This window comes from Cyanistes caeruleus, chromosome 6 (assembly GCF_971803275.1).
Source record: "Cyanistes caeruleus chromosome 6, bCyaCae1.hap1.1, whole genome shotgun sequence".
Taxonomy (NCBI): Eukaryota; Metazoa; Chordata; class Aves; order Passeriformes; family Paridae; genus Cyanistes; species Cyanistes caeruleus.
Genome location: NC_141706.1, coordinates 62,748,892 through 62,763,391, shown reverse-complemented (window position 1 = coordinate 62,763,391; position 14,500 = coordinate 62,748,892). Strand labels below are relative to the sequence as shown.

General features: G+C 50.9%; 1 long non-coding RNA gene across 1 annotated transcript; it reads left to right on the top strand.

Moving 5' to 3' along the window:
* Positions 1–3,717: 3,717 nt before the first annotated feature.
* On the top strand, positions 3,718–12,566 carry LOC111929720 (uncharacterized). Its single transcript, XR_002864811.2, has 4 exons — positions 3,718–3,946; positions 5,148–5,270; positions 11,975–12,091; positions 12,174–12,566. It is a non-coding gene; the product is annotated as an uncharacterized LOC111929720 (long non-coding RNA).
* The last annotated feature ends 1,934 nt before the right edge of the window (positions 12,567–14,500 follow it).

Sequence of the window (14,500 nt, the reverse complement as noted above, 5' to 3'; positions counted from 1 at the left end):
ATTTTTTCAACTCTTCCCTAGCTTGTTTCAGGAGGTTTTTAAAAGTTTGTCTCAAATGTAAAAAGGTAAAATAAATTAAAAAAAAATTAAAATAACAATAGATTTTCTTGTACAATGAATTGGAAGATAGAGGAGGAAAATAGTGCTCAAGAACAGAAAGAGAAAGAGCTGGTCTGCATTTTAGATGGAGGCAGGATTAGCCTCCCAAGGAATCTGGTCCCTCTGAGGCTGGCCAACCACTGGGAGGCACAAACAGGGTCCAGAAACTGGAGCTACTCATCTTCATTTGCTGTGACAAGCCATTGTCTGGGAAAGCTTTTGAGGGTCTGTGTCTGCTGGAGGCAGCTGAGTGGGCCAGGCCAAGGATAAAGCCTAGCCCAGGATGCAACTCCTCACATCTGAAACTTCTCAGGTACAAATGCAGAACATTTTGGGTGCATTTTAGCTTTGGAAAATACCTTCTGCATGCTGTGTTCAGAAATGCAGCACCTGTGTAGGTGTATGTGGCCTGGGAGGGCTGGTGCTTTATACACAAATCTTTTAAATGTTTGGTGCTTGAATTCAAAAGGGCACATTAATTTAATCCATTTTTGTTTAACACTTGACTTGAGGAGACATAACTGCTTTGAAATAATTTTTCTTTCCTAATTCTGTGAGACAGTTAAAGTAAATGCTAATGTTCTGGGGTTTTATATTTCCAATCGCTCTAAACCATTTAAAAACATGTATTTGTTATAACACTGAGTATGTCAGGCAATCCTGCTTTCGAAAGACTAAAATAAAAGAAAAAAGCTGCTCTTCTATTGTCTGCCAGGTTTTATCTTGTGCAGCACACATTTAAAGTCTTCTCAAATAATATCCCTGTCAATAGACACTTTGGTCCCAGTTCATGGGTCTGTTTAATTTCTGCTGCACTAAAACACAGTGCAAGTCAGCTGCGCAGCGATTCCTGACCTGGCACAGGGGAAAACTCCTCTCCAGACCAGGGGGGGAGGTGATTTCTCGTGCTTCCATGGCAGGAGGAAGGAGATGGGATGGGATGAGATGGAGCATCTTCTCTTCTTCCTGATGGAGGTCCCTTTGAGGCAGTAGAACAGTGCTGGTTTACACTGGCAGGGGATCTGCTTCCCTGCATTCTCTGCCCCTTGGAAAGGAGGCAAAGAAAAGCAGCTACACTTGGATTGTGGAAGGATTTCCTCAGGGCTGATCAGGGGATGGAAACACTTCTTGGATCCAGCTGAGGAAACACAGCTGACCTTTTGGCTGTAAATTATTGCCTGCTAGTAAGTCCTGCTTGTGTGCTGACAGAAGAGGGGAAGATGTGTCTTTGCAGTAGAAATTGTGTTGTATGTTAAAAAAAAAAAATCAGTAAATTTCACTAAGATTGGAGTGAGTGATGCTGTCGTTCATTCAGCTCCCAGGCATGGAGTAGGTGCTTCTGTGTCTTCCTTTTCTATCTCTGCTTACAGAAGTGATATTACTGAATTAATTACAACATCTTTGTGAAGAGCTGAAGAATCGCTCAAGTCTTCAGTTCAGCAGTAGAGAAATGTCAGATTCATCTCACAGCAAATTTAAAATTACACCAACCCGAACTACCGCTACTGGCAGCATAATAATAAGGCAGGTAATCAAAATCAATTAAGTTCCAGTGCCTTCCTATTGTCCCAGAAAATTCAAATTTGAAATTACTTGGAGTTTCACTTGACTTCTCAATAAAAGAAGAGGAGCTTCAGAGATAATTGAAGTAAATATCTGGCCCTGAGTGATCTTTCCTCAAGCTGCAAAGAGCAGGGGAGCCATGTGTGCACGTGTTTGAGTACACTGGGTGCCAAATGTCAGCCAGGTGATCCAAGTCAAGGGAATAACTGATCTGAGGCTGCTGCATTGTGCTAGCTGAGTCTCAGGCTCGCCAAGACCCAGTTTGTTAAAATTTGGGTGAGATACTGATTCAGGTGAATTCCAAATGCAGTGTGCCTCTATTCCCACTGTCTAAGACAAAGCCTGGTGCAAAATCCTCTGCAGAACCTTCATGGAGCAACCAGAGGGAGGGGAACTCCTTGTGTCCTTCCAGCAGTGACATGACCAGATAGAATATACATTGCACATCTTATAGATCACAGGAGAGCAGGGAATTGCCCAGGAGCTTCAAATACTGTCAAAATGAAAATGTTCCCATTGCACCTTGCCTTGTTTTTGGCACTGTCTGAGCCTTTGAGTCACCTTCAGCAGCAGGATGGGAGATGGCAGTAGTTGTTTTGGAAGTGCTCAGGGTAAAGCTGGATGGGGCTTTGAAGTGTCCCTGCCCATGGCACAGGATGATCTTTAGGGTCCCTTCCCAAGCCATTCTGAGATTCTGTGGGCTGGACTGAGTGCTTGGATAGGGAGGCTGTGGCATGAGGGTGAATCTGTGAGGAGCAGCAGTGTCATCCGTGGTAGGTGTGAGGAAATGGATACAGCTGGCAGGTGCAGAGGAAAATTTATGGTCTAGAGATGTTTCTTCTTGGAGAAAAGTCCTGATGAAAGTCCAGGCTTGGTGCTGGGGCTGATCTAAGCTAGTGTTGTGTCATTAACTCCAGTGCAGCCATTGGCACAGATCTGGCTGTCCAGAAAAGATCATCTTGTGCAATTCCTTTTCACTCTGGGAGTGACCCACTTTTTCCAGGGAAGCTCTCTACACATAGCTGGTGTGATTTTCTAAAAAATCCTTTTTTTTTTCCTTTCTATCTGCCAGTATTTACACACAGAGTTTGACTTTCAGGGAAAGGGATTTCCCCTCTTTCTGCACACTGTATTATACAGGTAATAAATGTTTTATTGATTCCTTTTAATTTTTTCTGGGCTTTTCTGGGTGGACCTTGGTTGTGAGGGTAGGCTGAGCCTGGTGTCCCACCCATTGCCCTAAGGAGGGTGCTCAGGAGTGAAATCCTGCTGCCTGGTTGAGACAGCACTACCCCACAGTGACCTGCTCTTTTATTTGGGAGGAGGTCTGGGTTGTTTTGCTGTGCAGCTTTTTTTTCCTACAGCAATCGAATTTCTAGCCATGGGATCATGGCTGTAAGTGCTAGGGTGGGACCCAGGGCACTGTGGTGGGACATCCTGAAAGCTCAGGGGAAAAAGTGGGATACAGGAGGTGGGCATGGAGAGAAAAGGGAGAATTGTAAATCAGGAGGGAAGGGGAACATCACGCAGTGAGAGAGCAGACGAGCTCGGCTCTCTGCCAGCAGGACCGAATTGGCTCCTCTCCCTCCAGCCCTCCCGGGCACTGGGTTGTGTTTCTCCCAGTGTTGCCCTGAAGCGAGCAGAGCTCTCTCTCCCTGGGCACCTCCGCGGCTGCCGGCCCGCTCCGCGCATTCCTCAGCCCGCCCTGACGGGAGGTTTCATGGTCGGTCCCCCTCGCCCGCCACCTCCCCGGGCTGCTCGCCCCTCCCGGTTCTGGCGTTTCACGTCCCCATCCTCTGCCGCGAGCCCCAGGCAGCTCCTCACCGCCTGTCCAGCTCGGAGCCGCGGCACCTGCTCCATCCTCCGGCTCACCCCGCAGCCCGGCACGGCACAGCCCGGCGCGGAGCATCCCGCTGGCAAGACCTGCTCCTCCCTCCTCCCCTCTTCCTCCTCCCTCCCTCTCTCTCCCTCCCTCCCCGCGGCCTCGAGTCGCGCCAGTGATGGAGAGAGCGTCACCGTCTCCTAGCAACGCTCCTAGCAACGCTCCTAGCAACCGGGCAACATCTGCTCCCGCTGGACCAATCCGCGCGGGGAACATCTGGGCACCCACCTCCGCGGGCTGCGGCCGGGAGGTGATGCGCTCCTCAGTGGCTGCAGGGACCCGCAGGAGCTGCCACCGCCGCCACCAGCACCTCCAGCACCGCCAGCAGCACCGCCAGCACCTCGTCCAGGAGCAGCGAGGGAAGGACGGAGCAGCCCTCCCGCTGGAGCCGGGGCTCGCTGGGTGAGTGCCGCTGAGCCGGGGACAGCTAGCTGCGGGCTTGTCCGTGTCACAGAGGCGGTGTGGGGCTTTGCTGGTGAGATCTGCTCCCCTAAGGGTTTAGCGGGAGGCTGTTGGCGTGAAGTTTTGTGTTTGTTTGGGAGCTCTCGTGGCTTTGCTGCAGCGTGGCAGAGGGAAGAGCTGAGAGGGAGGCTCCGCGCGTCCCGCAGTGCCACGGGCAGAGGTGCTGCTGCCCTGCCGGACTCTACCAGAGGTCATTTCCATCAGAGACCTCTTTTATCGGTCAGAGCTGAACTCTGAAAAGTAACCATAGCTCCTCTTTCCATCGCCTGTTAATGCTGTCATCCTCTGGGATGACACAACTGTCTAAATATAGTTTTCTTATAGCTGCGAGACATGAGTACACACACATACAAGCTCTCTTTTCCTTTCTCTCTTGCAGGATTTAGACATGTCTAATTTCGTTCATGTACTCAAAAAAGCCTGAGTGTCTCTGGCACACACGTGTAAAAGTGCAGAGTTTAGGTGTACACATGTATCTCTGATCGTTTTTTCCCCTGAGAGTGGGAGATATTCTTACTACAGCCAAGTGCCAAATATTTCACCCGGAAGGCAAGGCATCAGCCTGGAAAACATGCTGTATGTCAGGCAAACTCGGAAATGTGCACCCTGTTAAAGAGGAATGGGAATCTGACTTTCCCCAGACCTGTACTGCTCTGCAGGCAGCGTGAGTGTGTATGATAGAAAATTAATGCTGCTACTTAAAATAATGGCATGGTTTTAATAGCAGCCCTTTAGCTTTCCTCTTGAGGTTGACAAGAATTAATGGAGAAAATAATGTGCCATTTTAAGAGGTGGTTGGGATAGAATTAATGTTCTAGCTCCAGAAACATCCAGATATTTAGAGGAGCAAGCTATATTTTTGCAGCATTTGCTCTGAGCGGATTATAGCTACACCACCGAGAGACTGAAGCGTTTTTTCTTAATGTTTTATCTACTTTGCTGATGTGTGAAAGGGACTCCAGGAAGCAAGGTCAAAGTTAGAGAATTGGGTGCAACATCAGAACTCTTATTTATCCCTGTTAGTAAGCCCTGTGGGGATGCTGAAATTGCACTTTCTCCTCCTGTGGTCCAGCTGCTCGCCGTGTTTGTCCTGATTTTGCCACCTGAGCCATGTGTGTTTCTCCTTGATCCACCACGGCAGGTGACCGTTCAGCAGTGCTGTGCTGCCAGAAATGCTCGCTGAGCCCGTGCGAGGGGGAAATCTTACCAGAACTGCTGAGATTACCCCAGAAAGACCCTTTGCAGACTGACTCCGCATCCTCAGGTAACGAACAAGTTTGCAAACTTCAGCTGCTTGGGCTGAGTGAGGGAATTCACGGGAATTAACGCCGAAAGGGAGTGAACCTGGAATTATAATTTTATTCTATTGAGGAAAGCAGCGGGGCTATAGGGAGGGAGACGGGAATAGCCACTCGGCCATTAAGCCTCATGCCTTCGTGCCCTCCCGAGAGCTGTTCAGATGCTCGTGCCTTGCACACACGAGTGCCCAGGGGGAATCTGCAATTAGGGAGATCTGCAGAGCAATCAGCAAACTAAAAGGCGGTTTTAAAGTGCAAAGCCAGCAGACGAGAGTGCGGCTGGGGGTCCCCACCTCCCCGTGAGTCAATGAAAGGGGGCTTGCTCTGGCTGATAAGGCTCGATATGCTGGAAGAGCTGCCATCGATCGGCAGCCGCGTGAAATCCTGTGGCTGGCATGTGTTTTCGATCCACATGTTCATCTGCCCGTGGTCTGGTAGCTCTGCGTTATCAGCTGGGAATCCTACAGTGGGATCAGCTGGGAATCCTACAGTGGGACCAGCTGGGAATCCTACAGTGGGATCAGGTGAGAATCCTACAGTGGGATCAGCTGGGAATCCTACAGTGGGACCAGCTGGGAATCCTACAGTGGGATCAGCTGGGAATCCTACAGTGGGACCAGCTGGGAATCCTACAGTGGGACCAGCTGGGAATCCTACAGTGGGACCAGCTGGGAATCCTACAGTGGGACCAGCTGGGAATCCTACAGTGGGATCAGCTGGGAATCCTACAGTGGGATCAGCTGCCTGTGCAGCCCTGGGAGAGGAGAGGAGCAGGAGCAGAGCATGTGAAAGCAGGGGCACGTTTCAGCTGAGCACCCCCTAATTGCGAGCGTTCTGAAGGTTAGAGACGGGGGAGTTGATCTCCGCAGCTTGACAGCAGCGGCAAGGACACGATGCCACGTCCTGCCATGTCAAAGTCACGTCTCCCGACTATTATTATAAATATGTGACTATTATTATAAATAAATAAAGGCCGGTTTCTGCGCGCTCAGAAGCCTCAGGTTTTGTGTTTGAGCACTCAAGGGATGCTCAGGCAGCTGTAGCTCGCATACCGATCCCTCTCCTTTAGGATGCGATGGGAACCCTGCAGGGCAGCGGCACACTCGAGTCACCGTGCGCAGCTCGGCGGGGCTGGCTCGGCTCCGTGTTGTTGATGTCTGCATCAACAACCAAACACTGGCGGCTCGGACGAGCCCTTTCACTGCAGCACCGGCCAGGGAGGGGGGAATGGTCCTCCCGAGGAAAGGCAGCCGAGGTGCAGGAGCAGGCAGCTGTGGGGATGCTCCCGAGGGCTCACGCTCTGGGACGGGGCTGCTGCGCAGAGCAGGGGCTTGCGGATCCCTCTCTGTTGTCTGAGATGCAAAAGCACAAGCTCAGGTTGTTTCTTTTCCCCTGGATTTTTAATAATTTCTTAAACTCTGTCTTAGCTCCTGTCTCGGCTGGGCTGCAGCCCCGCGGAAATCGCCCGGCAATAATTCATGCCAGAGCGGGGCTGCTGTCACTGGGGCGATTCAGAAGCATCTGAAGTGACTTTCCTGCAATTTGCAGTTCAAATGGGAAGTTGCCGCGATGTAAATCTATTTCCAATCCAATTTAGATAAGACAGCCCTCTGTCCAAACATGCCTGATAACTCTGCAAGTACCACGCCACAGAGCACCGTAATTATTCCTGGAGAAATAAACAGGAGCGGCCACATTTTGCTCCGTTGAAAGTCCAATTAAAGCCCTTGCGAAGCTCAGCCCGAGAGCTCCGAGCCCGAGACAGAGGCGTCTATTCCCTGCCCGCCGCGCGTGGGATTTATATCCCAAAGTTCCATTAGCGCTAATGGCAGCCGCAGCCGCCGTGCCCCGATGTGCTGCGCATTCCGAGCAGGCAGCGCCGGGCAGCACCGCCCTGGGGCCGCGGATGGCAGCGGGGATTGCGGCTCAGCCCTGCCGGGATGCTGAACCCCCCTTCCCGGCGCTCATCCCGGCTGGAAGGACAAAGCTCAGGCTCGGGACTCAGCGCTGTGCTGGTTGGTCCCCGTGGGGAGATTTGGCCCCGTGCCTTGACTTGTGGTGTAGCGCTGGAAAAAACGTAATGTGATTAAGATGTATCTGTCTCCGAGCTTGAGTGAGGCAGAGGCAGTGACTCATACCACCTTGCTGGAGCTGTCAAAACACTTGGCTCGCGAGAATAGCCTTCTACACAAAAAGCACTGATTCAATATGTTTATATTTAAACAAAACACTAAGGGTCTGATTCACTGCGGCATTACTACAGCCTTGGATGGCTGTAACCCCAGCCAAGCAGCTCCCAGGCACGCACAGAGCCGTGGAGCGCTGACTTCCAGTAAATGTCAGAGAAAGGCTTGGTCCTTTCGAGCCTCCTGCATGGAGAGGGGTCCCTCGGGGGCTTTAGCATCCGTGCTGGTGTTGAGGGCACAGTGCCAGGTCACAGTTCATGCTCTCCTTCCCCTGAACCTGCTGACAGGTGTGTGGGCACCAGCGGCAGCCACAAAAGATGACGGTGATGAAAAGAGTGGTGGTGGGATGGCAGCTGCTCTGATCACTAGAGCAGCCCTGGGCAGGGACCTGTGTGCCTTCAGCTCCGTTTCTCACCCTGCAGGTGCGCAGGCAGCACCCCTTCCCTCCCGGGGAGCTGAGCCAGCCCTTGGGAGCTGCTGAGCTGGGGGAGTGGGTGCTCCAAGATCTGCAGATTTGGAGCTGCTGGGATTTGCTGACAGATGGTGTGGTGTTGAGCAGCTTGGGGCTTACTTTGCTACTCAAGTGTAGTCTTTCATTTAAAACTCATTTAAAACGCATTTCAAGCCAAACTTACAGCCTAGAGATGCTTTTGGTGTTTGCTTGGTCGTTGTTTCCCGTCCTTGCTCCTAAACTAAGTTATGGCTGTTGGGGTGAGGGTGTTGTGACAACTTTGCCGCTTTAGCTGATGTAAGGTCTTCAGGAATTTCAATTCAGCCAACCAAGGGTATGTCCCAGGCTAGTGCTGAACATAACCCTGGAAAGGGGCTGCCAGTTGGGTGCTCAATGAACCCACTGCCAGGATGGTCATGTGTGTCCCTCAGCAAAATACAATTTTTTCTGTCTGCTCCTGCCATCCCCCAGCCTGTGGCATGTGCAAAACCTCCTTCCCTCCCAGCCACAGGCTGCCAGTGCTCCCTCCCTGTCCTGGCTCCCTGATGTCTCCAGCTCAGGGCATGCTGAATTTCACAGTCACCCAGCAGAATTCCCGTGGCCTGGAGCAGCAAGGGAGAGTTTTGCATGGAGCTGGCAGAGCTGCAGAACTGAGCTGAGACGCTCTGTGTGCTGTGGTTGTCTGTGCTGCCCCTGCACTCAGGATGATCTCCTGCTTCCACTGCACACAGGCAGTGATTGCGCTGTGCTTCCAGCCTTTTCCCTGAAAAACACTAGGGAATATATTTTGGCATTTAGAGGTTTGGTTTGAGGGAGAGGATCTACTTGTGTGCAGGGTTTGGCTCCTTTCCCAGCCCTGACAGCTATGGGAATGTCACTTCATCTGTCTGTACCTTTGTCTTCCTCAGAGCAGTGTGAGGAAAACTGCAATGTTCCCCCATCCCATGGCACTGGGAGATAAATGCATTTGTTGTTGTGCTCAGATAACACAGCACAGTGGGGTTTCCACCTAGGAGAACATGATAGCAGAGTAATTAAATATCCAGGCTGCCCAGGTGTAACTCAAATACTGGAATAAAAACTGCAAGCAGAGAAGGTTGTGGCATATGAATTTAAACTTGTGTTTGCAGCTACTCAGTGCCAGTGGGGTGAAGACCACAGCCCTGCCCTTGCCCTTGAGAGCTGAGGTGGATGCTGGGAGCATCTCTGGTCTCATGGTCCAGGGCGACTAGAACCCTGTAGCTGTCCTTGACAACCTTGGCAGTGTTGTCCCACTGTAAGAGCAATAGTCCCTCTCCTGGAGAAATGCTGCTCTGGAGCGCAATCTGTGTCCTGATGGGTCTCACAGCAGGGCTGAGGGGTCTTGGCTCCAAATGGGGTGTTAATCCACCAGTCAGTTTTCTGCACAGATCTGCAGAATCCTTCATGAGAAACCTCCATCCTCACAGGCTCAAAATTCAGTGAGAAAACACAAGAATCCTCTCACTGAAGGGACTTCTTCTTCAGCCCCTTCTTGTGGGTTTTTGATGTGGAGGAAGGAAGGGAGAACACATTGCTCCTTCCTGCCAGTGAAGAGGGGATGCTGTCAGTCCCTGGAATGGTTCTGTGGGTATCTCATCTCTCACACCAGCAGCTAAAACTCAAAGAGTCCCTCGTGCCCCATGGAAGGATCCTTCCAGCAATATGAAACCTGTGTTCTGGCTGTGCAATACATTTTGGCTTTTCTGTCAGGGAAGCTGTCCAGAATCAAATCCTTAATTTCTTCTGAGAATCTAAGTCTCAAATGCTCCCATAAGGAAATCTTCATTTGGGGAAGAAAATATTTCCCACAGGAAATTTTTTGAATTATTCTGTGAAGTGTCTCTGGATACTTTCTTTCCCTGGATTGTCTTTAGACATCAGTATAAAAGAGTGTGTGGGGGGGGTCTTTTGGGTTTTTTTTTTTGTTGTTGCTTTTTAAAGTACATTTAAAAGCAAATAACGTATTTTTTTATAAAAAGGAGAATGCATTCCCAGAAATGCACATGGCTCCTGGTGTTTTCTGGTGAATAGCCAAGCAAAGCCCAGACCTGGCTCTCACAGGGACCCAGTGCTCACCAGGCTGAGGGCTACTGGAATTATGGACCTCATTAAGATGCTGAATTAGCACCATGCCACCTTTCCAGGGAGATGAGTAAGCCCAGAGCAGGCAGCCAGGCCTGGCTGCAGGTGCTCAGCGTGCCCTGGTCCTCTGCAGGGCTCAGCTCTGGAGGAACAAACCTCCCCTGGGCTCTTGCCACAGGACAAAAGCCCAGTAATCCCTTTTCATATCCTAAATGTTGAGCCTCCATCCTCTGTGCCCTGAAAAACTGAAGCCACCCCGAGAATAAACCAACTCCATCACCCTCCCACTGAACTGAGGCTCTCCTGCTCTTCTGAGACAACACCACCATCTAGTGAATACCCTCTGCATTGCTTTTCCAGGGAAACCACGGAGCTCTGTGCGCGATGTGTGGAGATCAAAACCCCATCCTCGGCCCACACAGCCCTCAGCAGGGCACAGGGTTCCCTGTCCTGGTCCCTCCTGCAGTGCATGGGGACATTCCCATCTAGGGCATCTCCTGCCTGTTCTCTGGGGCTGGGGCTGGCCCCGACACTCTGACACCCTGGCACCCTGATACCCTGACACCCCGACACCCCGACACCCTGGCACCCTGACACCCCAACACCCTGACACCCTGGCACCCCGATACCCTGACACCCTGGCACCCCGATACCCTGACACCCCGATACCCTGACACCCTGACACCCTGACACCCTGACACCCCGATACCCTGGCACCCTGACACCCTGGCACCCCGATACCCTGACACCCTGGCACCCTGACACCCTGACACCCCGATACCCTGACACCCTGACACCCTGACACCCTGACACCCCGATACCCTGGCACCCTGACACCCTGGCACCCCGATACCCTGACACCCTGGCACCCCGATACCCTGACACCCCGATACCCTGACACCCTGACACCCTGACACCCTGACACCCCGATACCCTGGCACCCTGACACCCTGGCACCCCGATACCCTGACACCCCGATACCCTGACACCCCGACACCCTGACACCCTGACACCCCGATACCCTGGCACCCTGATACCCTGACACCCCGATACCCTGACACCCTGGCACCCTGACACCCCGATACCCTGACACCCTGACACCCTGACACCATGGCACCCTGACACCCTGGCACCCTGACACCCTGGCACCCTGGCACCCTGACACCCCAATACCCCGACACCCTGACACCCTGACACCCTGACACCTTGGCACCCCGATACCCTGGCACCCTGACACCCCGATACCCTGGCACCCTGACACCCTGACACCTTGGCACCCCGATACCCTGACACCCCGATACCCTGACACCCTGACACCCTGACACCCTGACACCCTGACACCCTAGCACCCTAGCACCCTGACACCCCGGCACCCTGGCACCCTGACACCCCGATACCCTGACACCCTGACACCCTGACACCCTGACACCCCGATACCCTGGCACCCTGACACCCTGATACCCTGACACCCTGACACCCCGATACCCTGACACCCTGACACCCTGACACCCCGACACCCTGGCACCCTGGCACCCTGACACCCCGATACCCTGACACCCTGACACCCTGACACCCCGACACCCCGACACCCTGGCACCCTGGCACCCTGACACCCCGATACCCTGACACCCTGACACCCTGACACCCCACTCAGCTGGAGGAGCAGGAGACCCTGCCTGTGCCCAGTGCTGTGGTGGTCACTCCAGAGATGGGAGAGGTGCCGGCAAGCCTCAGGGTGGCTGTTTCAGAGACAGCTTCACATTTGCTGACCTCTCAGCTGTTTTCTCAGTGGGTTAAGGGCTGCAGGCTGAGAGTTATCCTGGCTGCACTCCCCCCCTGGATTCCTCCTGCCCCTGCACACCCCAGGCTGTGATGTTGTAGCCACCCTGGCAGCAAGCATTGCTGACTTTCTTTTTCCTCTTTTGTGCAGAGCTGATCTGATCGGGGCCTACCAAAGACATTAACGACGTCGAAAGTAGCTTACTTTAAGAGAAAATATGCAGAAGAAGAACATTTACATCAAGATTACCATGAGTATTGTCCAAAAGTGAGTATCTCCCTCGCTCCAGACCCCACCCTCCCCCAAGTTTCATTCCTTGATGCTAAAGACCCATCCATTTACTCCCCAGCACCTGATACTACCAGAGGACCGGACTTGTATCCTAAAACTATCTCTCCAGAAACTCCGCTTCCTGGACGACCCCGAAGCCTATCTCCGTAGGTCTGTATTAATTAACAATCTGTTGAGGAAGATTCACCTAGAGACAGAGAGGGAGAGCTATGAATACTTTAAGGAGGCTCCGTGCTATAGGACTGCCTACTCTGACGCACGAAAACGGCTGAAGTTTATGGTGCAGGAGTGCTGTTCCCAGTCGCTCTATTATGAAGAGCTGCACTCGTATCGCATCGTGCCTTACTCTGCAGAGAACGCCGTTTACGGGATGGGCTACACGGGCAGCCACCTGGAGCAAAATTCTCAGTTGCTTATTTATAAAATGAATTAAAAGTAGCTGTTAGACCCACTGATGTTTGTTTCTGAATGCTTGAACTGCTTGTTGAGGTGTTGAGGTGAGGCACTCATTGCAGATGTGTTTGCGATCGGAGCGGAGGCGCCGGGAGCTGAGTGGAAGGTGCTTTGGATAATGCTCTGCAGCCCCCACTGTTAACCCCCGGTGTGAGCACCTTGCTGTACACACAGAGAGGTGTAATACAGAGGTCCTAACCTGCAGAGACTGCGTGCAAGGCAGTTTGTAGAAACAAAGCTGCGCTTAAAAGTTACCTGTGTGTAGATATGGATGCTCCAAATCTCTTCCGCGGTTAAATTACGCCATCCCCGGTGCAAGGGGAGCCCCCGAAGCAGTGGAGTAGTCTAACAGTGAGGAGTAAAACACAAGTTATCTGCTGTAAAAGCATAGACAGAAAGTTTCTTTGAGAATTGCTTTGACCATGAAGGAGTCAGTGCCAAAGGAATCAGTCTTTAGCTTAGGATTTTCAGAGACTGAACTCGCTTGCTACTTACAGACACTCTATACTGAGATTTGCAAGGTTTTGTGGGTTGGTTTTTTTTAAAGATAATTGCATTCACCTTTTACTTATATTATCTCTTAGCTGGTATCTACTTTGCTATTTTAATACAAGCCAGAATGACTCACAGGAAAGATTGTTTCTTCAGCCCATCATCGGTGTTCCCTTAACTTCATTTGCCTCTTTCCCTAGCTGTTTCCCTGATACTTCTTTGCATGCTAATTTGCTGTTTGGCCCGAGGTTCACACTGGTGCTAGGGAATAGACAGCAATTTCTTTTTATGTGGACTATAAAAGGCAGAAAAACAATGATAACTCTCATAGATAGAGAATGAATGTATCTGACAGATGCTGGTAAGACCTCAGAGGCTCTCCTGATGAAACTGCTCAGCATTAGTAATAATGTTTCAGGTTAAGTGAAATGTCTAATTTCAATCTGGGAATTAACTTTAAAATATGTAAATATATATATTTCACAAGCTATGGCACGTGGGATGTTCAGCAAACAGAATGACTACAAGTGGAAAGTTTCATAGCTGCCAAAGCTACGTCATGAAAATACCAAAGAGTAACATTAGGGAAAAGAAGATGCTCCAGCAATGGGGTCAGAAGCAAAGATTGCACTATAATCTGGGGGAATGTGATTAACGAGCCTGTCAATTAGCCGTTAATTAGCCGATAGCGATACACTGGCAGCTCCCCCGCGGGGGACCTGCATCCCAGAACTGCTGAACAAATACACAAGATGGTTCAAAACCTGTCAAAGTCCTACAGGTCTGTTGGCTTGCAGCGAAGAAAACGGCTTTGCCTCGCTGGCTATCACCACTTTAAAGCTTTAAAGCAAAGTAAATAATAGCGCACACTCAGCTGGAGGCAGATATATATCTCTATATATCTATCTATCTATCTAAGAAGCTAATTTTTTATTTATTTTGAAAGGCTTTGCTCTTGCAGATGTGGCTGATGCTATTTCTGAAGCATTATATAGTGTGAACAAACACCGTGGCTTGCCAGGAATGTGCTTTTAGTGTCAGATTCCTCCTGTCACCCTGCTCAGAGCATCCTGGTCCTGTGTGTCACACATATCGTCACAGCTCCCAGGCACGTGTTAGTGCTGGAGAAAAGGCAGAAAGGCAGTAGCAAAAAGGTGTGAAGAACAAAGTTAACTCCGGTGTCAGTAGTTAGAAGTCAGTACAGGTTTAGGAGACAGACTGAAGCAGTAAAATCCAGATTTTGGTTTTGGTTTTGTTTGTTTTTTTTTTTTTTAAATTAAAAAAAAATGTCAGCAGTGTAATTCAAAACAAGGATAACCTGCAAACTGGAGAATATAAACATCTCAGATACTGTGGGAAGGCTGAAAATGCAGGGCAGTGCTGCTTGGGAGGTGCTGTTAACCATGATGAATGTTCAGGTTTCTGGATTTGCTTTGAGAC